The sequence below is a fragment of the Brachyistius frenatus genome, unplaced genomic scaffold, assembly GCF_029030835.1.
Source record: "Brachyistius frenatus isolate BFR_SWC_R1_liver_20210118 unplaced genomic scaffold, ASM2903083v1 Contig_21, whole genome shotgun sequence".
NCBI classification, from domain to species: Eukaryota; Metazoa; Chordata; class Actinopteri; family Embiotocidae; genus Brachyistius; species Brachyistius frenatus.
The window spans coordinates 1,422,501-1,445,235 of record NW_027210620.1 but is presented as its reverse complement, the minus strand read 5'-3'; positions in this window follow the sequence as shown (position 1 = coordinate 1,445,235).

The following is a 22,735-nucleotide window of genomic DNA, read 5'->3' as shown; positions in this document are numbered from 1 at the left end:
ATGATTTACAGCCTCAGTAAGTGCTTTTTATCGTGGTTAATTTGAAACGGTAAAATTCATAAGGGGAGGAAAATTGGCTTAATAATTCAGAACCACTAAGAGGCGATTCTCCAATAATTGCTCTCCTGTCGTCGGCAGAATAACCGAGAAGCTATCTCGGCTTCCTGCAGGTAAAAGGACAGCTGGTGACCTTCTTTTCACTGGGAATAAATGATCCTGAGCTGATGTGTCTTCCTAATAACGCCTCTGATCAAAGGATTCCAGCGTTCGCGCTGTCTGTCACACATTGTATTCGGGTTAATAGGAGCCGTCTTTCTGATCAAAATTAAATCATTGCAAACCATAATGAAGATGAGTCTGCACTTCTGACTCTTCCCGCACCTCTAATGTGAAACGCACTTGGGTCAAAAGTATTATTCAGAGCATTGCTTCTCAACAGGTGGGTTCTGATGTGTCAAAAAGTTGAAGAGGAAAGAAAAGTCTATAGAATATCTATGGCTGTGCTTTTATTTTGAAGGACGTGTTTTTTTTTTTTTTTAATGATGCAGTGGCCATTTGGGTTCCTGTCAGCATTGTGGGTCCTGAGGCTGGACCAGTCTACTGCCACTGATGTAGAGGAACACTGTCCGGAGACTGCTAACATTATGAGACAAAAGATTTGACATAACAAATCATAAAATTAAGAATAAACTAAGCTAATTTGTAAACGTCACATTCCTCAAAGATACAGCATACGGATTTTAGTTGCTTTAAACTTGCAGTTACTTTGAATTTTGTGGCAGTTTACTTAGTATTTATCGTCAGGCACCAACGTTTTCCAGGACATGCAGGCGTGTATGTTTGCTTCCAATTCATATGAGTCAATCCGATCAATAAAATCGGTTGTTGTGGGATCGTATCCGAGGATAGATGGGACTCACGCACACATTTATTTACAGGAGTTGCATGAAAAGACCAGAAAAGCACGCGTTTATCGGGGTTTGGCCCCATTTACATTACATAATAAAGGCGTTTAAAGAGAAGCCTTTAGTCTCGGTGGGTTGAGCAGGCAAGAAAGTCTCCCATTATCTGCAAAAGACACACAGAGAACAATCAATTAAACTGTTGGAGTGCTCTATTGCAGAGAACAATGTCAAATTAGAGTCGGCTCTTCAAAAGCTGTCAGTGCTCATTTCCATTTTCTCACAGACAGAAGAAGCAGCAGCAGCCTGAGCTCAAAGACGGAACGAAATAGGGCCATATCAATTCTGAGGTCAGATGTCCCTCCCATCATGACTTTATTATTTCCTACATACGTGTCGGAGCATTAGTCACGGGCTAATTGAGCAGAGGGGTATTGATTTGATGCCCGGGCTAATTGTGTGTTGGAGCTGAATGGCTGCGTGACTGGCTGACGTGACAGATTTATGGGGCGGCGGTGGATAAACTTTGAATTTTGCATCTGCCAAGATCAGTGTGTGAGAAGACCGCCTCCTTCTTTCTGTTAACAGCTCAGTGTGTTCGATGGATTTGTGCCGCAGACGTCTCCGCGTGCCGTCGGTCTTGATTGATGCGCGCTTCATGCAAGTTTTATGCCGACAACAGTGTTATTTACTGTTACAAAAAAAAAGTACAGCTGGCTTTTGTCTAAATAGGTTTGCCAAACAAACTGTTAACTGAAAAATGCTTGTTGCTGATTGGCTGGCAGGTGGCCATAGGTTTACAATGTACGTTTGCTGCCTGCTAAAATGTCCCACTGTTCCCGTAAAGGTAAAAAAAAAAAAATTAAGATTAATGGTTCAAATCATAGATAATATAGTATATAAAAGTAGACGTAGTTTCCAGGTCTGAAAAGTGAGACTGATACCGAAGTGCCTTCTGGTTTTGCTAGCTAAATAGCTAAATTCACCCCTTTTTTTTTTTTTTTTTTTGGGCCGTCCATGTGAAAATAATCCCGTCATTAATTAGCCTCAGAAAGCGTTGTTTTTCAGGGGCGGGGTTCTTCGATGGACAGGCCTGTGGTGCAGTCAGGTTTCCGCTATCGGTGGGCGGGACGTTGTATTGTCAGGTTTCCAATCACATTGAGTGACATCCACCGCTCGCTCTCCCCCAGCTTGCCCAAACACGGTCACTTCTGGTTTCAAATAGCAAGATGGCGACAGACAAACTTGCAGGCCATTATTACAGTTTAAGGTATTTCTGCGTTGGCCTCTCTTTTCAGATCCAAAAGCTACGCCCAATTTTTTTTTATAAAGTCAATGACTGCATATCAACAACCATTAGCATGCACGATGTGACCTTGTTAGAAACTACATGTTTGTTGTCTGTTAGTTTATTAGCGTCAAGCCTATTTTCTTTCAAATGAACCAAAAATACATTAAAAAAAACATTTGAAAAAAAAAAAAAGGGGGGCACTGAAGTTGTTTAGCAAACATTACTCAAACCAAAGTAAACTGTTACTTTATTTGGTGTGAAATTATGAGTGAAAGATTCACCAGGGCGGGCAAATGGGAATATTTAACAATAGGGTTTTTTTATTACCTTCGAAAACAATGAAAAAGCCTGGAAACATTTCATCTGTGCAGAGAGGATGGATGCCACTTATCAGGCATTGCTCACTCAAACCACTAAGAGAGATTAGAGTGAAAAGGAAACTCAAACACCAACACCCTCTGCTTTGTGGAGACGCACTTATTCCCAAGATGTTCCACTAATGGCTACCTCTGCCCCTTTCTGTCTGTTTGAACGTCTCCGCCTTTGCCTCCCCTCATCTCACTCAGCAGCGCTACTTAGAGAGTGATGAGGAAGTGGCCTCTCCGTGATGTACCTTGACAGGATGAGGGAAAGTGTATAAACGTGTGGTTAGTGCACATGTGTGCGGCTGTGCATTCGTCGAACATCCGCGCTCAGCTGCCTGTGGGGAGAATTTGCTGTGTAATTACAGAGGAGAGAAAATGAGAGAGACAGTGAGAGATAGGGCTAAAGTAGAAAGCTGAGAGGAATGTGCTGATTAATGGGCGATCGAAAGCAGCGTCCCTAAGCAGCCCGCCTCATTAAAGCTCAGTCTGACCCAACACTCCCTTCATTAGGCCTTAAAACAGCCTGTTAAAATGCTGCCCGTGTGTGGTATCCTCATTAAAGCTGCAGATGATAACTAAACAAAGGCCAACCTCCCTTTTGTCAGTTCAGACCGCTCTGCTTCAGCCAAAAAAAAAAAATTACAAAAAATGCTTTGTGTCGGGCCGCCTCTTATTTAATGAAAAATAGAATCATAACTGCAGAATAGCCAGGTTTGATTTACGGTTAGAAAACAGTGGGATTACAAAATTAGGTAATAAAAAAAACTTTCCTTACTTTACTTTTTTCTTTTTACTTGAATGTAAAATAGGTATTAATAAACCCAGAAAATTGCCTTCTCACTCCGTGGTTCCCCTCAGCTCTATGGACTGTTTTACCACCTTTTAGCTCGTTGTTTTGATTTCGTAACCATTTTGGTTCACTTTAACTGCACTAGCAGGCGGTTGTTTACACCTCAAAAGCTCCAAAAAGCAACTGTTCATCCCCTTTGCTCAGCATCCACAGAGGCCGTTTCCGTTTGGCTATTTCAATCCGGACACGTGACCTGGCCGTGATCTCGACCACAAGTGGCCAGCAAAAGAAACACACTCAGGAAGCATTGAGCTCTGATCTGTTCAGGCCACATTCGGAGGTCCGATCACGGGCAGGTCGCATATGTCCGGTTGAAATAGCCAAACGGAAACAGGGTCATAGCCTTACGGACACTGAATGGTGAACAAAATTAAGCATTTAGCAGCTAAAGAGCTCAATATTTCCATCTGCAGGTGGCAGAAACCAACAGCGGAGCTAAACGAGACAAGTCCAGATGAATCCAGATGTTGCTCCATATCTACTGGATGTCGACCTTTTAAAAGGAGATAATACTCCAATATCGTGGTCACAGCTGGTTTTCTGCCAAAGTGACCAAAATTTTTTTTTGTATTGTAGGTTTGAAATAATAAAAATTGTCACCAGTTCTTCCACTAACAAGTCAACCAAACTGTCATCTCCTTCCAAAATAATAATGTACCACTTCCCACTATCTTGTACTCCAGTTCGCAGCACAACAACGTTGGCAAATAGCACGACGCCTACATAAATATTCACAAGACTCACTATATGTTTTGTTAAATTTGGTTTGATTCGATTCAACAAGCAAAACTATTCGGTTTGTGAATTATCATATTCTTGGAACAAAAAAAATATACCCACGTTGTTGGCTTGTATTTTCTCTAGGCCACAACGCTCCGTCTGCAGCCATTTACTGTGTCACTCCTGTATACGGCGGTCAAGTGAAACGGTGTCAGAGGTCACTTCTTTTGCGCGTGGGAAGGCAAGCTGTGACATTCAAATGGTTTAATCCCTCCAAAAGACCGAAAAGAAACGGCTGCCTTGATTGCGTGATTCCAACTCTTTGTCAAAACGTTGCATTGTCAGTGCGTCGGCAGCTTCTCGGAGGTTGTTGTGTGTGTTTTTTTTTTTCAGGTTGTGACGGGGATTTTGAAACTGGTAACGCGCAGATAGCGGGAGGAGAGACCGAAGTAGTCGGTTAATATCAGGTTTATAGCAGCATTCTGCATTCGGTGAGTCGGAAGGAAGCAACAAAACAATGTCACTCTGCTTCATCTCGGCATCAATTAGAGACAAGAAAGTTTGTGTTGTGTTTTTTTCCTAATTTTCTTTCCTATCAATCACCTCCTGACCCCTCAGATTTAAGGCAACCATACAGGTTGTTGTGGATGTATTCGGTTTTGAGTTTTTGCTGTCACCTGCGAGTTTTAAATCTCATTGTATTTGAAAAGAAAAGAGAGAAATGTGGTTGATGGGTGCAGTTATTATCTCTGTCGACTCGCAGCGGGAAGATTCTGGGTTTCGAACTTCAGCCGGAGCCGTTCTGTGTGGCGTTGTTCTCTTCTTGTGGCCTGCCTGGGTTTCCTCTGCGTACTCCAGCTTCCTCTCCCAGTCCAGAGACATGTTTGCACAGTTAACTGAGGATTCTGAATAATGGATGGATGGAACGTGTTTGTAATTTAGGTGAACTGACCTTTTTTGTTGTTGTAGAAAACGAATCACGCCACCGCAGTTTTAATGCCAAACCTGATTTCGATTGATTTATGGGAAGATCCTCAGATGATTACGCTTTAAAAAGAGGTCGGTGATGTTAGAACGGAGCAGAGATCGCAATGGCATCATTGGATGATTTAACAGCAGCGTCGCAGCTCCTTCGTGCTTTGCTTGGTCATGACTTCACGCCATCAGAGACACTAAGTGGATTTCTGGTCTGAATTCTGTGAAAATGTTTGAGATATCAGAGCAATACCGTGACAAATCGGTGAAAGGTTCCCTGCCGAGGGCCGTCGAATGGACAGACGTGTGATGGTGAAGAAAATGCCGGTGGAGGCGAGGATCCAAAAGACTCAGCTGGGTGCAAAAAAAGGATTGAAATGCCGGTGAGTAATGGGTGAAGTGTGAATGTTTCTGCTGCCCCTTTGAATAAAAGAGGTCAGGTCAAGTGGCAGTCGTTTAACTTTTTGTATTTGCTGTGTCACGCTCTCTTCTGATCTTGGACCGAGACACTTTCAAAAGCAGAGCTGCACAGTAAGCAAAACGTTTATCTCCCCCGAATCCGAGCCTCTCCCCGCTCGTCCACTGTTCTGCGACAGATCCTCATCTAAATCCGTAAAATGACACATTTAAAATCCGTGCCGCCGTCAGGTCACATGCGCCGTCTGATCAGCCGTGCTGCGGGTGCTGTCTGGAGGATAAATCGCCGTGGTAACGGAATCGGCCATGCTGGACAGTAGAAGGGAAAGACTGACTCATCACGCTCAATAAAACAAAGAGCAAACAACAAGTGCGTCAGGGACGGATGTGTCGCAGCTATAAATGTCAAAAGCATCATTTCCCAGGGAGCGACGCGGTCGGATCACAACAGAGCTCTCCGAGCGGGATGTTATGACAGAGAATATGTTACAGCCGGATGACCTCATCATCATTTTCCATATCTGAAAAAAAAAAACCTCTTACGCCGTAGTTTTTATCAACCACAAGCTTGTTTTCTTTAAAGATAGATATACATTAAATGTTCTGAAGTATTATTTACTAAACAATCCAAACGTTTATGAGATGAGATTTACAGTGAAAGAATCACCTCAGAGTGGCTGTTCTGGAGCTTTCGTTCACATCACGCCGTCTTCCTCAGCACATGGAGTTTGTCCAGTTGTTATGGAACTGTAGATGCTCAAATTCTCATTTTTCCGAGCAATTTTAAGGGGAACTTTACACATCAGTCTGCTTACACGTTTTGAGTGCTGCATGTGTAGGCGGTCGAGATGCATGATGGGTAAGGTAGGCGGCAGGTTTTGAAGCACAAAGAATGTGTAGAATAAGAAAGAAGGGATGTCTGTGCTTCAGTTTTGATACTTTTTTTTTTATCCGCTAAAGACTTTCCTTTAGACTCCACTAAGAATATAGTTTTATAAGTTTCGTTATTTAGTATTATTTAACCTTGTACTGCGTCTCTATTTTATGTTTTGCTTCGTGTTGGTAAGCACATGAAAAGTGCCTCAAATTATAAACATACCTGCTTAAAATGTCAACAAAATCACGATGTGAAGTTTTAAATACTTTCATGGAGTTTCATAGTGAGAAAAATTGATAAAAATGCTTCTTTTAATGTATTTCATTTTATTGGAGAGCGTGTTGCGAGTAACGCATGTCTGAACTGGGCCGTTAGGCTGAACACTTAACCTCAAATATTGAATTATTTCATAAAAACCATTGCATGCATTTTTCGAGAAGCGGGTCACGTTACGTACTCACCCAGACTCAAACTCAACCTTAAGTTTCTATATTGCAGAAATCTCCACTTTCAGTGGCACAACAAGTTAATTTCTTGAAAAAATTGAAAGTATCAGGCGGTAGGAGGTTGGTTTCAGTGGGTGGGAAAAAAAAGAAAGAAAAAAAAAGCTGGTTGTATGTCGGAAATTTAAAGAATCAAATGGTGTTATGTGAAATGCAGTGGGAAAAACATAAACAATGCCTTTTTCGAGAGACTGTCAGATGTTTAATTCAAAGGAAACGTGTGCCGAAGAATAGAAAGTGTTTTTCTTTGTGGTTTTTTTTTTTCTCTCTCTGCTGCCTGATTGATTTGCCGTTTGTTAACCGTCACAACTGCTTCAAACAGGCTTCACCGTATTGGAAAAATAGGGGAAATACTTGACTTTAAGAGTCGAGCGAAGAAAGATAACTTAACGCCCACTGCTATTAGTCGTGGATCCCTTCCGTGTCATCCCATCTGTTCTCCAACGTTAATTAAAGCCAAACAAAAAAAAAAAATACAACAAACGGAGATCAGTGAGGAGATCAGTCAGTGACCTCCGGTTTGTCTTTTGGTCTTGGTAGATAGAGGGAGCTACTCTCCTGTAGTCAACCGGACTCTGATCGAGTGACTCTTGAGTTTGATGACATTTGATGAAAACACCTTCTCTCTAAAGGTTGGCGTGTGTCCTGGTCTCACAGGTTCCACTCATCACTGAGTTTTATTCAGTCATATTCAGCTCCATCAATACTCTTTTTAAAGTCATTAATTTCACACTGTATCGGTTTTAAGATTAATCATTTTTATCCCAGTTCTTACGCTGACCTTCCTCCTCTTCCATTTTTAATGAGAGGAGATTGAACGGTTGGCCTCAGCCCCATGTACATCCGCTCCTGTTTCTAAAGTAGTTTCTTTTTTTTTTCTTTTTTTTTTTATATTTGATTTGAGGACAGTTCAAATGAATGCCTCGCGCACCGAATGGCCATCTGCTCTAACCTTGTTTCATCGACCATAAACAGGCCGGCTCCATCAGTGAAAAAAAAAAAAAAAAAAAAAAAAGGAAAAAAAAAGTCTTGGCCAAATATTTGCTGCTCTTCGACCCCATTTGGTTTAGTGTGTTCTCTGTTTGCATTTCAATGACCCACGGTCAGTGTCAGAACGATGGCACGTGTGTCCCTGACGAGCTGTCCCCTGATAAGACGCCAGCAGAGTAGAAAAGGCGCCGAGGCCTTGTGGGATAGGAGCGGGGTGAAGGATGGAGCAGATGCGGACGGGCTGCTGGTTCACACACACACACACACACACACACACACACACACACACACACACACACACACACACACACACACACACACACACACACACACACACACACACACACACACGTAATACTCCGGTATCAGTCTCCTCGGAGCCGGCTGCACAGCCAACAGTGGTTATTCAGCGATAGCCGCTGAAGTCTCGCGTTTCCCACCTTTTTAAACGACTCGTAAAATATCCTCGGCGCAGGGTCAGGAAAATGCATCGGGGAGCAATTGTTATTCATTGCGTTATTATCTGAATGGCACTTGTCGATTAAGTAACACCTCCCACCACGCGCGATCCTCAGTCAAGCATACTGTAGTGCCTTTAATCCACAAGCCTCCTAATTATTGCTCATGCAAATCACAGATCAGGGCTCACCAAATATTTTCGAAAAAAGAAAGAGAAAGAGAGAGAGAGAGAGAGGATGCGAATGTGAGAGGATCAGAGGATACGGGAGTGTGTCTGTGCATGCACGAGTGTGTGGCACTTTTTTTCTTTTTTTTTGGAATTGCTGCAGATATGGAATTAGCTGAGGAGGACGGGATTGTGCGGATTAGGCGGAGAGATTTTACCAAACGTGGACTCCCTATGTGTAATTCATTTTGGCGTCCTTGAAATTGCTACTGTGAGAAATTCAGCAGCTGCAACAGCAGCACTGAGAGTCCTCAAATAGGCAGAATCCAGCCCCCACCCCCTCTACACCCACCCACAACACCCACACCGCCATCACCACTCCCACGTTTCTCTGAAGCGTGATTGCATGAAAGCCGTTGGGGGGGGGGGGGGTGAATGCAGTTTTTTTTTTTTTTTTTTTAAATGTGCAGCTCCTAAAAATATTTGAGTCTTTGTGGGGAGTGGATGACATATCTCCCAGTTTGATGCCTCTCAATGTGCACCTCTAATCCTGTGAAAGTGAGCTAAAGCGTCAGTTTGCCCAAATCACCAAAAAAGCAGCCTGTGTGTATTCCCCCTCCTCGGTTGTGTGTTGCAGTGGAGCTCGTTTTGCTTTCATCTGCAGAGGTTTTTCAGATATTTGCTTGTGAGAGAACCCCTCCTGCCACCTCAGGTTGACGAAAGGAAGCGGAATTACTTTTTTTTTTTTCTCAATCATAGACTATGTAAAAAAAAAAAGAAGAAAAAAGAAAATGGACGTAGCCTCCGTGATGTCACCTGTAGGTTTCCTGAAAAGAAGTTTTGAAGCTCATTGTGGCCGCTTCAACTGTTGCCGTCTTGGTGGCGCCCGACTCCGATCCCAAAATGGGGAAAAAAGGCGGTGTGTGTGTGTGGGCGGAGCCAAGGTGGACCGAATGTAGCCTGATTGCTGAAATTGGTTCTGACTGAAACCTGCAGGCAGCTCGCCGACTGTGACGGCACCCGCCTGTCACTCAAAGCAGCCCCGCCCTTCATTATGCGTAACTTTATGTCTTAATACATTTTAAATGGTTGAGTTATGTAAAGAGTCATCGCTGTAGAGTCTCGATTGGGAAAATTAGCCAAAGAGACTCTTTTCTTTTTTTTTTTTTTTGTACCAGGCTGTAAAAATGTTTATTTCTGTTGTAAAGTTGGCCATTTTAACATGTTGGTCTTTGGGGTTTTCTCGCTTTTTAGACCAGCCAGTAATAGCCATTGGAAAAACTGTAGTTTTTGCCATTTCAGCGTTGGCTTTATTTTTTAACCCCCGCTTAGTCTCTCTTTTTCCATTTTATTTTAGTGTTATCTTCCCACTGTCGCTGTCCAGTATAAACATGAAATGCTAAAAAAATATTTAAAAAAAACAACCAACAACAACTGAATAATGACAACTGAGAAGCTCAACAGTTGTTTGTTTTTCTAAAACAGTGCCTTGCTTAATCTAAATAATCAAGAATTCCTGACAGTTATTTTCTACCAGCGAAGTAAATCAGTTTACCAGGACAGTGTTTCTGGAAAGACTGATGTGTTTACTGTTGAGATCTTTAAATGTCATTTTCCAGGGAAGTGAGCACCACAAACAGAATTAAATTAAGTTTCATTGCATTATGTGGAACTCTGAAAGGCCGAAAGAAGTGCATAAAGTTTGGTTTATACTTGATACCTACAGAGTCTGATTTGATCCTTTCCGTAGCAGCAACACAACAGCAGACATATGTATCACATGTTCTCATCATGCCTTGATTATATTCCGCTCATCAGCCTTGTTTTACTTTGCGATATGTATTGTAGAGTGACAGTGAGCCTCACCTGTATTCACAGAACTGAAGTTACATCCAGGTGACTACCATATTTCTGTGTTGACTTTCAGCCATACTTGAAAACAAGCTTTTGAAATGACTCGTAAGAAAAAAATAATAATAATAATCACGCTTTCTAAAAAGCTCGTGCCTGTTGACCGAACATGTTGACCGTTTGGTGCAACTCCCCGTTTCCTCGACTCTCTACAGGGGAGGTAGAGAGTGCAACGTCAGCATCACCCAAAGATGCACAACAGCCACATTAGTGGGAAATACAACCAGGTAGAAATAAAGAGGAAGCATCCTTCAAGACGGGGCTACAATTTGATCTGACGGATAAATGAGAAGATTGAGACGCAGACGGTGATATAATAAGGCACAAATATAACTATTCCTCTAAGTCGAAAAATTGGGTGAGCTGACCCATTAAAAGGCAGCTGGACTCCACAAACTATATTTCGTGCGGTGTGTCTTCAGGAAGAGTAGAGAAGCAAAAACCCACACCACCTGAATTATAGAGGACAGTGTCAAACATAGAGGTTAGTGGCACAGGCGGTACTGATACGCCGCTCGGGGCGTCAGGTGTTCATAAAGCTGTAACACACACTCATAAAACATCATTGCACTACAGTTGCGAGATAAACACGGTTATATTTCCTCCCAAGGCCACAAAAAAACAAATCACACCTTTTTTCTTTTCTTTTTCTGAATCAGTGCCACTAGCTTTAAAAAAAAAAAATACATCGACGTGACGATGGGGGAGGCGCATTTCACGGAGCGTAACTCATCGCCAACATGACCCCGGACCGCCGCACCTGTGAAGGGGATCATAAAGTTCCCAGCTGCTACCATCCATTCAATAAAAAAAAAATAAAGCTGAGAACAAAGTGTCTCGGCCTGTGTGATGTGTAAATTCCAAGCTGCTTTGTCGTGTCTCCGTCTCCTCCGCTGAGGCTCCGCAGGCCAGCCGAGCCCGGAGAGGTCTGCCTGAAGTTAACAGCATACAGTAAGAGGATTATATCACCAATCACCTGATGTCACTGTAAAGCCACAGGGTCCCTTGGCTCACAGTGAGCACCTCCGCCCTCCACCCTCCACCCTCCGCCCTCTCCAGACGGCCTGGACAATGTCGCCCATCACGATCTGGCAGTCAGTTCACAGGTTGGAGACATTTTGCCCTCGGGCCGGTGATGACAGGAGCTTCTGCACATGCTCAGACGACCGTTTCATCTCGTTTGAGTGGCAGAACGACTGACGGACTGCCGACAGGAACTAAGAGGCCATATGGTGCGAGCGGAGGTGCAACATAAAGCCGTCAAGCAAACCATCAGAGATGCTTCCGTTTGCCCCGAGGAGGATTTGTCCTGGAAATGGACATTTTGTCGTGTTCGGTCAGTCGAATCGGCACGCGACCGAAACCGACATTAGTTTCACTTTCTGCTTTAAAATGAGGAGAGCTTTTCCACCGATAAGGGAGCTGGCTCTCCAACATTTTCATCCCCCTAAAACTGGCGGAAATTATTTCAGCCTATTGTTATATTTCAGCCAATTTTTTTTTTTTTTTTTGCTGAGCAGTGGCCTCAGAGGCAGCAAGTGGTAATTACAGGAATCCGGTGCTGTGAATGATGTGGCTCGACAGGGCTTGCTGGAGGCGGATAAACCCAAAAGCGACAGCTCTTTGACGGCCACACCTGTACCTGAAGAACCTGCAGGTTTCGGTATGTCACCAGGTTTCTTTTCTACTTCCAGGAAAAAAGAAGAAAGAAAATGAAAGCTATATGGATGAGGAAAGCCATAGCGGAGACCAGGACCTGCCCCCCACCCCCCCCTCCCACCTGCTGGACTTCAGTTCCCCTTCAGGCCACTGAGGAAGCGTAACAATGCCTCGCCAGCTGAGATCCTGGAGATGGCTGGAAACGCTGCCTGGAAGAAGCTCAACGAACTGCTTGCTAGTGAAACGTTCACTTTCCGCGGGAGGTCGGACTCGCTCACCAAAGTTACGTAGCGCAAGAGCAGGCGTTCGGGGCAGAGAGAGAATAAACGGTATCGGATTCATAAGGAACGTCATGCTATTCCGCCCTCGTAGCAACGTGTCCGCGGGCTTCAATTTAAGACTTTTAAAAACGCTCGGATCAAATTTAAGATCTTAGATTTACAAAACGGCAAAAAAAATAAAAAAAATAACAGAGATAATTCAACAATACGTTGTGTTTGTCTTCCACAATTATCCCGAATGACACATTCTATTGTACCCGCTGACGCCAAATGATTAAACACTCGTGTAAAACATATTTTCTCAGCAGGACACTCGAAACTGTGACTTACCAAAAAAAAAAATCGAGAGGCTCCAGGCCCTTCGCTAACCCAGAATACCTCCAACCATAACCGCTGATTATAGCGCCGCTTCTTCCACACGTCGCAATTAGGCGGCTAAACGGTGGGCTGCTTCCAACCGAAGGAGGCGCTACCCAACACCGTCCCCACGTGGCCTCCCGCCGCCGAGGTCTTCGCCGTCTTTTTCTGCAGCTGTATTTTAAAACTCGACATGAACCCGGTTTGCAGCGCGTGAAGCGTTTTGAAGGCCTTTGGCGGATCATTTAAGGATCTGCAGCGTCGAAACGAAGGAAAAGCGAGCCTTCGGCTTTCCGCGGCTGTCCGAGCGGAAGACGAAGGCGGACCTCCGGGGTCGTCCCTCGTCGGCTCGCCCTCCGGTCCGTGAGCTGCTTCCCGTCCTCCGGCTCTCGGGACAGGCGTACCCTCCGGTCCGGTCATCTTGAGCGCAGATGGCCCTCCGAAGAGGACGTCTGCCGGGGGGGGGGAGGGGGGACCGAGGCCCGCGCTTTGCAATCTCCAGCGTTGAGGTGAAGTGAAGGCTGTTCATTGCGCTCTGGGGGGGTGAGGACGGGAGGGGGGGAGGGGGGGAAGGCCCCAGCGTCCGACTCTTACCTGGGATTACGTCCCTCCATTAGTTAATCACCCCTCGCACTAAACCTCCTAAGCCAGCCGCTCGAACAATAGAAAACTATCTCGCCGCAATCAATCAGCATTTTTACGGCGGCGCTCGGAGGGATCACCGCGCCGGGCTCCGCATTATTCTTGCGGCCGATAAATTGGTCGTCTCTGCCGTGACATCTGCTGAGTTTTATCTCTCCGAGCGAAGTCTGGCATCCACATGGCAGACATTTTAAGTAAATTACTAAACACATTCCCCCCGTCGGCGTGATCACTTTATTGTCATTAAAAGGGCTTTGCTGCTTTGATGTCTGAGGCTGTAACACATTTCAGCGGGCAGTAAATGCGGAGGGAGCCCGGTTGCGTAGTTCTGGATAACGGTTTCTGTGCTTTATAGATACCAGTCGCGTATCAAACGCGCTCCCGGGGTCCAACGCGTCGGACCGCTCGGACCACATCTGGCCGACGCACAAGTCAAAGGAAAAGGTGGCGCGAAATCACCCCCCAAAAACACCTCATGACTCCACTTCATCGTACTCGGCAATGATTAATGAAGTGTCCCCTCACATTCTGCCATATTCGGCGCGGAGGTTTACTTGAGCCGTCGCCCACTTCTGATACCGAAAGGGCACATCGAGTACGTCTGCGGACGAATAGTGATGCCGTTGTCATTTTGGGAGGAAGTAAATGTGCACGATGACAATAAAAAGTCGGTAAGCTTGACAGTAAGCTCCAAAGTTTAACAACCCGCTCGCTCGGCTTTATTCCAGTGAGAGACGAGAAGGAAAGAAAAAAAAAAAAAGAGAAAAAGGCCTGGCAGAGTGTTAACCGTCTTCTGTGGAGACATTCATAGTCGCTCTGCTGCTGGAAACTCTGGTGAGGAATTTAGGGAATGCGACTTCTCGGCAGAGATCAAAAGGGTTGAACATTAACTGCGCTGAACTCTTCAGCCCTCCAGTGCTGCTCCCGGGGACTGCCTCTCAAGTTCAAGAGTCCCGCCGGAGCGCTGTCGAACGCTCGGCGTCAAAAACGGGTACGTCACCAGGGAGCGGTAACACGTGAAGCTTCGTCCCCCGTCCTGCCGGCCCCGGCGCCGCTTCGGCCGCATACTCGGGGGTGGGGGGTGGGGGTGGGGGGGGGGGGGGGACCGTACAAACCCCGCCGGGGTGCTCGTGCGCCAAGACGAGACACCACGCCAGATCACTTAAAAGCTCCCAGGCGACCGTTCTCCCCGGTGATCTAAACCTTTTTTTTTTTTTTCCGTTTTGCAAGAGCTGCCGGGTCTTAATCCGCGGCGGTAACAACTGTTCTCCAGATGAGCTTTCAACGCGGGTCTCACACCTGCAGTATTCCCGGTCGGGCACTTTGAATAAACCCCGCCGGGTGCCTCCCGTATCTCGGGAACCGTCAGGGCGGCCTGCGAACGAGTGGGCCCAAAGGTAAATGCTCCCGATTAGCCATCGTAAATGAGGGATCTCTGCACCGAGATGCCTCCGGACCTCTCGGTCCACCTGCTGATGGCTGTTGAGAGCGAGTCGTTCGGACCTGATTTAGTTAATGAGCAAATTGGAAATTCAATTCAGGTCGGGTAAATTTACTTTAGTTCAGGCCGCATGAGGAAAAGATTAAAAAGAAAAAAAGAAAGTGAACAGTAGTTGATTGATCTGAGAAAAAGAAAAAGGGACACACACACACACACACACACACACACACACACACACACTACAGCTGAGTGGGGATTAGTGTCAAATGCTACAACTACCATACATACAGTATCTTTTTGCGAAGCCCTTGGCAGCCTTCCAGGGTAGTAAGCAGCCTACTACTGAACAGGACTCTGGGTGGGTGCCATGTTTTGACAGTGAGGGATGGGGTCGTCCGTGCAGCAGCTGTGGGTCTCTTGTCACGGGGCAGGAACGGGGAGGTAAGAGGGTTCACTGGGTGACGCTGAGGCGGAGGCGCCTTTCTCCCGTTGGAGGCTCAACCGGCTTCCCGCTGGGGGCCCGGACAGATTTATGACCCGGGTAAATGATATGTTCGGGCGTGATGCCCTGCAGGGCCGGAAGCTCCACGGTGGACGTATCGGCCCGTTTTGCTGCGCTTGAACTTATCGTGACCGTTTTGTGCGCTTTAAAATCTGCATAAATGTGTAACGACGTCATAAAGTTTGTCATCACCAGAATACATCCGTTTGAAGTGGAAAACCGTTACGCCGGGGCGTCGCGCGCGCCATAATCGCGAGGAAGTTCAAACTCCAGCGACGATGACCTAACGCATCAGAATATATGCAGCCGTGGCCGAGTTGAAGGGATAATTTCGTTTGTCTTTCCCCTTAACGTGGCTGTTGTGCCTCTGTAGGTTTAAACGATGCGCACTTTACCTCTCCGTGTAGAAATTCGGAGAGTTGGCAAGGTATCACACAAAACAGCAACCAGTGTAAAAAAAAAAAAAAAAGTTTGTGGTTAGGGTTAACGACATCGCTTTCGTTTCTGATCCGTCTAACGTCCCCCCCCCCCCCGGTGACCGCCCACATTACTCGGACTGTTTCACTTTTTGTTACTTTGTCACACGACCTTCTTTGACCTCGGTCATACGTTTGTGTATTTTTCACGGCCCGGGTGACATATTTATCCTTTTCTCGTTTTATCTTTTTTTGTTGTTGTTGTTTGCACGCCGTGGGACTGTGAGAAACAATATTTCGATCTCTCTGCATGTCTTGTACACGTGTTGGATTGACAATAAAGTTGATTAGACTTACTGTACACTGTCGGGTCCTCTGAGCCGCAGCTTTATGTAGCACTTAATGGGAACCCGAAAACGCGTCCCAGCTCTTTATTTTTCCGCTTAATATGACGAGCTATTGTGCTGACTTTTTATGCTTAGGTTCATATGTATTTGTTGACCGTCCAGTAATGATTTTTGAAAATTTGAGGCACCTTATTAACTGAAAAGATAGAAGAAGAAAAAAAAACTGCATGATAGTTTAAATGACATTGGACTGTTTTACTTCTGTTGCCAAAAATCAAATGTTGAAACCAAAATCAGTTCTTTTAAAGGGTGACGGCAGATTTGCGCTCGCGTTGTGTATTTTGGTGGAAGGACCACCCGTTGTTTATGTTTGATTTACAAATTATTCCTTTCAGAATAAACCGAATTAGTGTCGTTGATATTAAAGATTTATTATTATGTCATGAATTTTTAATCAAGCAGTGCGCTGGTTTTATGAAACGCTGTATTTTAATCAAATGGAATAATAGAAATAGACCAAATTTCCTGTTGAAGCAGGCTCATTGGTCCCTATTTTCTCTAGAAATGGTAAATTCAAGTTTCGTCTTAAGTCAGTCACACATCTGATAATATAATATTAGCCAGCTAGACGGTCCATCGGATCTGATCAAAAGCTCCTGAAAACACCTTCAGTGGCCCGTAGGGAGGGGGGGGGGGGCAGCAGTCTCACTCATGAATATTTGACGACCCTTCAAAGACATGTGAAGAGCCTGAAATGCAAAAAAGGCGCCACATAATTATCAGGGCGGCTTTTTATGAACCGTCGATGGCACTTTTGCCCTGAGCCGTTGTTAATTACTGACCTTGGTTTAACCTGTGTGTGTGTGTGTGTGTGTGTGTGTGTGTGTGTGTGTGTGTGTGTGTGTGTGTGTGTGTGTGTGTGTGTGTGTGTGTGTGTGTGTGTGTGTGTGTGTGTGTGCGTCTGTGACGGATGATGGTCACAGAGCGGTGGGATGCATTGTCCTGATGCGTTCATCTTTTTCTCTCCGCTGTGAACTTTGACCCTCTTTGAACCTCTTCCACTCGAAGGAGAGCAGCGGCGGCTTCATAAACTCTCGACTGCAGCGCGGTTGAATTGGACAAACCAGTAATGTGTTCTCGGGTTCAAAGCCCGGCTTCGCGGCAGTAATAATCCGTACACTATCAAGCAATAAATAATAACCTTTATTTTGCGTAGTGCTTTTCAAAACAGTCACACGGTGCTTCTTGGAGTCCAATAAAAGAATTTCCATTTTGTAATTTTCATCTAACCATATAGAGAAAAGACACAAACACACCTGCAGGAGAGAAAGCATGATTAATACAGGTAATAAAAGAAGGATAGAAACTAGACAAACTACAGGTTGACTATTAAGAAAGAAAGAAAAAAAAAAGCTTTTCTTTAAAAGTAGGTTTTGAGGAGTGATTTAAAAGGTGGGAGCGAGGCCTTGTATGCATCAATTATTAAACATCCTTTCCAATCTTGCTCGCAGATATAAAAGTACTCTGAATAATAATTTGTCTGATGTCTTCATACAAGAGGGTTTCATTGAAAAATCCAGCATCGATAATCACGCGAACCTTTTTCATTTTAAAAGTTGAATTATTGTTGATTTAGCACATCGCTGGTTTGTGCTCTGCAGGCTTCGCATTTCCTCATCACACGGCGTAAAACCGGCCAACTGGAGGATGACCGGTTTCCGAACTGGCTGTGATGTCACAAATCCCGTTTGCGGATAAGCTTTAACTCTTAAACTCTGAAGTGACTTTAGAAGTTGTCGTTTTGCTTCTCTTTGTAGATCTTTTTGTGGTTGTTTTGTATCAGTTTTGCGCGTCTCTGTTGCCGTTTTGGATCTTTTTGTAACAGTTTGTCGGTCGGTAGTCACGTTAAATCCCTTTTTTTTTTTTGCATCGGTTGTTTAGCGTTCATGGTCGCTCTGCGTCTCTTGGTGGTCATTTTGTACCTGAAGTTCTTTCCATCTGCGGTTGTTGTTGTTGTGTCTCCGTCATTTTCCATCTCTTTGGAGTCACGTTGCACCTTTTTGTTTTGCATTTATGGTTGTTCTTTGTCTCTTTACAGACATTTTCCATCAATTTTTTTTTTCTTTTTAGTGTTTATGGCTGTTTTATTTTTCTTTGCGGTAGTTTTTGAATCTCGTCATCACTTGCCGTCTCTTTGCGTTTGTTTTTCAGTTTGCTGGTGGTCGTATTACATCTTTCTGTAGTCATCTGTCGTCTGTCTGCGATCACTTTGCCTCAGTTTTTTTTGTGGTTTTGGTTCTCTATAAAAAAAAATTAAAAAAATTAAAAAAATGTATTGGTGTTTTTGATATTCCAACAACAATTGTTAACAGCGACTTCATACGAAGGCAGAAAAGAGCTCCGCGAATGACGCGAGAGGGTCGAGTTTTGTGGACGGCGCGGGTCGGGGCTCGGCTGAACTGGCCTTAAAACCCAACACTCGGGAGCCAAGCGGAGTTATTTCGGTCCGAAGTTAGTAATGAGATGCATACTTGTGTGCACGATAGAGATACAGAGGGCCCTTCATGTACACGCCATCGCCGGGTCTCCTCCTCTGTGAGCCAACACAGCCGGCCATTCACCGTCCGTCACACTGCGGCACGTGATGCTCCCAACCACAGCCGTCCTAATCAGCCTATTTATGAGCGCGGTGGCTCGTAAAGAAGAAGAAGAAGAAAAAAAAGACGTTTCGTCTCGCGCCTCTGACTGCGCACAAAGACAATAATTGATTTATTCAGTTTAAATAATAAAAGCTTCTTCATGAGGTCAAGGGCGTTATTCCGCCCCCACCCCACCCCACCCACCCACACCCACACACACACACACACCCTCCTCCACCCCTCCCTCCTCCCGAGTCATCGCTGTGGACTTCTTACTGTGTGTTGAATCATCAAACGTTCCCTCTTCGCTGACATTTTCCTGCTGCGGCCGATCACTTGATAGTAAAAAGGAGGAACGGGGAATTAATTTCAGGCGCCGCCGAGTTGCACTCTGTGACCCGCCGGTGTCTCTTTCTGGGCCTGAGCTGTCATTTGTGGATGCGCATGATTCTACGCTGCTCCTCCACAACTGTACTCACCCCAAACAACAGGCGCTATATTAGATGGCACTGTGATGAAAATTACAAGCTTTCATCCGATTGTGGTTTCTGTGTGTGTTGTGTGTGTGTGTGTGTGTGTGTGTGTGTGTGAGAGTTTTGGAGTTGTTTTCGTCAGGAGGTCTCTGCCCGTCAGATCACTAACCAAACGCAGTGCGAGGAGACAGCAGGGACATTCATTATGTCGGTAGAAACGACGGACGCGTCGTTAAATGAGAAAGTCCCCGTCGTACCGTGATGGGAGTCTTCTGAAATCTTGTGAGTCTCTCATTTGCCATCGCTTACGTCTTGTCAGCAGATTTCAATGCTGTCTGAATCAGAGCAGCCTACTCAGACCAGAAGTGAAGCAGCAGTGAATTACTGGAGACAAATCTGCATGTGTTACATGGAAACACCGCATAACCTCATGCCCCAGAAAACCATCTGCACCGAAGTTCTCACTTACACAGTCAGATTATTATTATTATTTTTGTTTTAATCCTCGCAAGTAACTCTTCACTTTGAGTCCCTATTTACTATTGATAAACAGGATGTATCCGCAAAGCATTTATTGAATAAATAGTAAATGACCGTAGGAAGTGCATAAAAGTTTAAGAAAATGTTTATTACACATTATAAAAACAGAAACACTGACCAACTCCAGAATGGTGGACGCCGCCTCGAATAGTAAAAACCGAACTGATTTCATTTTACGGAGCTCTTAATGATTCAAACTTTGATCAATATAGCTAATATCTACTTCATAAATCGCATTAAAACTGTGTTGTATTGCAGAATACAAAAAGTCTGGACGTCTTAATGGGGGATTTACAGTTTGCAGTCAAATACTATTTGGTTTAGTTACTCCTTTAAATGCTAAATAGGGGCTTTAAATCACCGCGTTACCAGGACACAAATCTGTTGCCTAATTTGCCCAAATGTGCAAAAGGAGCCCGCAAAGACTTAAATACCCGTGGTGTTCGTCCGGGATGCGGATCCTCCCCGCGTGAACTTCAAAAGGCTCGGCCATTAATAATTCCAACTTAGGGAGGTAGCCCGCCTGATATTTGCAATTCTGATAGCTGACGCTCGAACTGCGGGCGAGGACAGGACGTGGAAGCGGGAAGACGGCATCGGGGAAATATAATTTGGGGAGTTGAGCGGCATCTACCGCTGCAATTCCCCCCCCCCTCTCCCCTAAATTATTCCCCAAAAACGCTGACGACCTCACGGGGCACCGCAGCCACGCGGGAGTCGAGGAAATATCCCCGCAAAATACCCGCGAAATTATTCTTGCACAAATTGGTCTGCGTGTGTCGTTGATGCATATTTCATGCGCCTTTTTCTGAACTGAATCGGGTTTAATCCCGTACGTTAACATCCGACTCATTATAACGGTGCATTAGTGCGCGCGTGTTGTACATATAAGAGCTGCAGTGTGAATCTTCAAAAAGGAAAGAGGAAACTGCCGTTCTATTTTCGGCCCGCGCTGCAAAAAAAATAACACTCGACATTCTGTGAAGATGTGACAACCATCATTCCTAGAAGATAAACATGCGAGGACTGCGGCAAAGTAAAAAAAAAAAAACCCAAAAAAAAACGGCCCCCATTCATTGATATTTAGAGACGCAGAGTAAAGCGATTCACCGCATTGAGAATACGCACGCCGACTTCCTTCTGAACATTGTTATGCAACTTCCTCCAGCCTTTTAATTTAAATGTTTAAGCTTGAGTTTTGAGTGTCACTATGTGATCTTTATCACATAGTGACACATTGCAAGTTCGCCCCAAAAGCTGCTTTTTTTTTTTTTTTTTTTTTTTTCTGCTTGTAAATGTGGGAGGGGAAAAAAAGAAAAAGAAAAGCAAACGGGGTGTTTGTTGTTTTTCTGTTTTCACATTCCATCAGCTGTAAAACTGGTATCAGAGAGCAGCTCTGACAGATGTTAGTTTGCTTAACCAACATTTCACACACTCTTACCAACTCACCCATTCCCAGGGGGGAGGGAGAGAGAGAGAGAGAGGGAGAGAGAGAGAGAGAGGAGGAAGAGAGAGGGAGGAAGAGAGAGAGAGAGAGGAAGAGAGAGAGAGAGAGAGAAGAGAGAGAGAGAGGAAGAGAGAGGGACAGAGAGAGAGAGAGAGGAAGAGAGAGGGAGGAAGAGAGAGGGAGAGAGGAAGAGAGAGAGAGTAAGAGGAAGAGAGAGAGAGGGAGAGTGAGAGGGAGGAAGAGAGAGAGAGTAAGCGGAAGAGAGAGAGAGGGAGAGTGAGAGGAAGAGGAAGAAAGAGAGAGAGAGAGGGAGAGTAAGAGGAAGAGAGAGAGAGGGAGAGAGAGAGGAAGAGGAAAAGAGAGAGAGAGAGAGAGAGAGAGAGGAGGAGAGAGAGAGAGAGAGAGAGAGAGAGAGAGAGAGAGAGGAGAGTAAGAGGAAGAGAGAGAGGGAGAGAGAGGAAGAGGAAAAGAGAGAGAGAGAGAGAGAGAGAGAGAGCGTGAGAGGAAGAGAGAGAGGGAGAGAGAGAGAGACAGAGAGGGTGAGAGGAAGAGAGAGAGATAGAGAGGGTGAGAGGAGGAGAGAGAGAGAGGAAGAGAGAGAGAGGGTGAGAGGAAGAGAGAGAGATAGAGAGGGTGAGAGGAGGAGAGAGAGGGTTAGAGGAAGAGAGAGAGAGAGAGGAAGAGAGAGATGAGAGAGAGAGGAGGAGAGAGAGAGAGAGGGTGAGAGGAGGAGAGAGAGAGAGGGTGAGAGGAAGAGAGAGAGAGAGGAAGAAAGAGACAGAGAGGGTGAGAGGAGGAGAGAGAGAGAAGAGAGAGAGAGAGAGAGAGAGAAAGAGGAGGGTGAGAGGAGGAGAGAGAGAGGAGAGAGAGAGAGAGAGGAAGAAAGAGAGATAGAGAGGGTGAGAGGGAGAGAGAGAGAGAGAGAGAGAGAGATGAGAGAGAGAGGAGAGAGAGAGAGGGAGAGAGAGAGAGAGAGGAAGAGGGTGAGAGGAAGAGAGAGAGAGGAGAGAGAGAGAGAGACAGAGAGGGTGAGAGGAAGAGAGAGAGAGAGAGAGAGAGAGGAAGAGAGAGATAGAGAGAGAGAGGAGAGAGAGAGAGAGAGAGAGAGGAGAGAGAGAGAGAGAGAGAGAGAGAGAGACAGAGAGGGTGAGAGGAAGAGAGAGAGAGACAGAGAGAGAGAGAGGGAGAGTGAGGGTAACACCCACCAACACAAACCCCAGCAGGTAAACACAGGAGCGAGAGGAACTCGTCCTCCATCGGCCCCCAAACAACACGCTCGACCGTAAACTGAGAATTTCAAATGATTCACCGCCTGCAACCTGATCGCTCTGTCTTTACCCTTTCTCATGGCCCCCGTCTAAATGTCAGCATCTGTGTAAACGCTAAGGTAATTCACTCGTCGGCCCCGCTGCTGTGAACGAGGTGGGAGGAGGCGGGGGGAAGGAGAGGGGGGGGGGGGGGGAGGAGGAGCAGAGACGAGTCAGTGCACACATCCTCCCGGATCAGCTGCCGCTGCTCCTCACGTTGATCACTGTTTAAAAAGGTAATTCCACCTGTCACCTTCA